Raw genomic sequence first — 3,543 nt, 5'->3', positions numbered from 1 at the left:
CGAAAGCTCAGTGGAAGAGTGGAACAGAGAGAGCGAGAGAGAGAGAGAGAGGAGAGAGAGAGAGAGAGAGAGAGATAGAGAGAGGAGAGAGGGAGGAGAGAGAGAAGAGAGAGAGAGAGAGAGAGAGAGAGAGAGAGAGAGAGAGGAGAGAGAGAGAGAGAGAGAGAGAGAGAGAGAGAGAGAGAGAGAGAGAGATATAGAGGAGAGAGAGAGAAGAGAGAGAGAGAAGAGAGAGAGGAGAGAGAGAGAAGAGAGAGAGAGAGCGAGAGAGAGAGAGAGAGAGAGAGAGAGAGAGAGCGAGAGAGAGAGAGAGAGAGAGAGAGCGAGAGAGAGAGAGAGAGAGAGAAGAGAGAGAGAGAAAAGAGGAGAGAGAGAGAGAGAGAGAGAGAGAGAGAGAAGAGAGAGAGAGAGAGAGAGAGAGAGAGAGAGGAGAGGAGAGAAGAGAGAGAGAGAGAGAGAAAGAGAGAAAGAGAAGAGAGAGAGAGATAGAGAAGAGAGGAGAGACTCTGCTAGAGATTGAGACCGCTTGGTAAATTCTGTGTAGGGCTTTTTCCTTCTAAGGCTCGCCAAGTTCCCCAGCTGAGTACAATGAAAAAACTTCAATGAAAAACAAGACGTCAGTCCTCTATTTACGTTTGAAGTCTTTCGTCCTGCCGCGGGGCCGACAGGTATAAACTGCGGTAAATTGCATCCCGCGGGCAAGGCTGAGCCCCGGGCTGCACGTCTTCGCATTGGTTTCAGAAGTGGTATTAAAAGCCAACCAGTGTTAGAGTGCCCCACCTTTGAGGTGTATCTCAAAAGCATGCTCTGGAAAAACTTCAGGGCTAGTCATGTCTAATAAAACAATGGGTAGTGCCAATGCAGTGCCGCCAAGACATCATAGGGATGTCATTTTTACTCCAAAGCACGCCGGCAGTGCTCTAAGAGCAATACACTGTTCCCCCGCATTCGCGACCACCGTCGTAATAACGACCGCGACACCTATTCTGGTGCGAATAGCTAACATTTGTGTTGGGCCCAGCGGGCAAGCACATGCTAACGAAGCGTTGGTTGGCTGAAGTTTGAGTCGGTGGGTCACATGGAACATGTGCATCAATCCATTCCCACAAGGGTCACTGTGGTAGACGAAGAGAAAAGAGTCGTTGTGGTAAACGCCATTGGGGAGAAATCAATGCCGTAGTATAACGGTTCGTTGGATTCGAGTGATAACAGCCTCAAATTTACCTATCTTTTTGTCTATACAGATTGTTTGAAGCTTTAATAGCGGCTCTTTCACGAATATTTTACCACCTTAGTGTACTGCAAACATTACAGAACACACGTTGGAAAACGCAAGGCAACTTAAATGCATTGTTTCTGTAGCAGTTGGCAGAGAGCCAACTGATTTTTTCCCGCAGGGCTGGTTACATCAAATGGAAAGTCTAAGGTATTCAGAGGAATTTCGTGAAAACTGGCATTATTGCTCAAATTGTACGCATCTGATGTAACAGTAAATGCCAAGTACAAAATAAGGTGGGATGTTCCGTTTAACACGTGCCGGTTGACACTTAAATACCTTTCGCTCGAACGGGGGTCAATGTAACCACGCTGAGATCTCAAAAACTAAGGTGGCTAAATACACCCAACTCACAAAATGTGTTGACCTGTATATGAACTAACCTCTGCCTAAAGTGGAGGTTCCTAGGTCATGCCCTTGGGGCACATAGAGCCAAATAAGGCCATCTCCAGATTGGTGTCTCAAGTACCCCAGACCTCCTCATGCAACCACCGCGAAGTTAAAGGCCTGCTCTAGGCAAAAAGTATATGGTGCCCAAATAAGGTCAGTGATCTTGCTTCACCCTCCTAGGTCAAGGTGACCAGATGCCTAAGAGACTGATCCTATTTTTCCATCCTAAATAAGCGTCAGGTGTTACGCCAATCGGAATGTTCCTAAAAGTAAATGTTGACTTGGGTCATTTTAGGTCAGTAACCTACCCTAGCCTTTAAAAATCCATGGAGCATGTTTGCTGCGGTCCCTGCCATTAATAGATCCGAAAGAAGCACCAGAAGCTACTCTATAAATCAAGCTTTCTAATAAAAAAGCAAGCTAGTTTTGACCTCGGTCTAAGCTTCATGCTTGAACCTATGCCAATGGAATTTGTTGTAATTCTAAATGCAATTGGCTCTTTCGCCTTAGAAACCAATCACGGATCGAATTTCTACCTCGATCGGGTCATCTCGCCGACTTACCATGAACTGTCAATGCCCCTCGTCGCTGAGAACGGGATGCTAAATCATGACACTGAAACGAATAATGTAAGTCCCAAAAATCAAACCCTAGGTAGATGAATTCGTGACACTGCAATGCGAATGCCGCTTGCAAAGTCGCAATGCATCGAAAGTCACCACCCATCTCATACCAGTCGCATCGCAACGATTGAAATATACCCTTGCGGCCAGATCAACCCTTATATTCAGGTCTTTTTCAGTACTTTACACTGTATATTTTGGAACGCTGACAGTCGGCTGGTAAAAACAGCGAATCGGCCGACTGGCCGGGGCGTAACCAATTAAGAAATGCAGCTAAAAATGAAAGAACATTTTGATCGCCGGGCTGGGATAAAACCTAAAAAGATGCCATGGTACAGCAGGTACTGTAAACAGTCTGTAGGGAAATGTTCGCTTGTGTTGTGTGAAGAAAACACCACCATGGAGGCATAATATATGTGTATGGGGATCTCATGCTAGAATTTTCAGGATGCACTGTATTATTTCGTCGTGGCGGTCACCAAAATCTTCTGCCTTAAGTATTTTTGGTGCCGAGTTTTGGGTCAAAATATACATTTCTACCGTCATTAGTGAACAAGTCGACAGGTTTTACTACCCCTGCCTCACTATTTCTGGCATCACTTATGCAGGCACGTTGGACGGTTAAGAACAGAGGTAGTGCAGGATACCACGCCATGACAGACACGGCTGTGTGCACGAGACTCCTTCAAGCTCTTCAGCTCGCTGCATCAGCAGAGAAGGCGCTGACCATGGGAGCATTTCAATTACGTTTATAGGCATGGATGACGCTGGCATCGGACCACATGGATGGAAGGCAAATGCTTCACTGCCACGATTTTACGCTTCTCCAATGTCTGCTGTAAGGAAGAATCATTGCAGGCTTGTTTTACAGATTTCAAGCAGACTGCAACAGAGGTAGTCAAATGAAGGTAAAAGGGAGGCGTCATGCATTCCGTTGTAGTACATGGTTTGTTTGCACTTTTTTCGAGTCATCATGGATGACAACCAAATTGATCCCCGTGCTAAAAATCCTTGTGTCCGCCACTAGGAAGCACTTGAGTATTGTATCTTGGTAATTTTTTAGTCATCACAAATCTGGTTGTAGATGGATGAAGTGTTGTTTAAACTGAAATCATATGATATATATATATATATATATATATATATATATATATATATATATATATATATATGTGTGTGTGTGTGTGTGTGTGTGTGTGTGTCATCTAACATAATTACACATTATGCATGGGTATCATAATGCATCAACCATAA

Source organism: Pollicipes pollicipes, unplaced genomic scaffold, assembly GCF_011947565.3.
Source record: "Pollicipes pollicipes isolate AB1234 unplaced genomic scaffold, Ppol_2.1 Scaffold_6511;HRSCAF=7721_pilon_pilon_pilon, whole genome shotgun sequence".
Taxonomy (NCBI): Eukaryota; Metazoa; Arthropoda; class Thecostraca; order Pollicipedomorpha; family Pollicipedidae; genus Pollicipes; species Pollicipes pollicipes.
The sequence above is the reverse complement of the archived record's forward strand: the minus strand, read 5'-3'. Positions refer to the sequence as shown.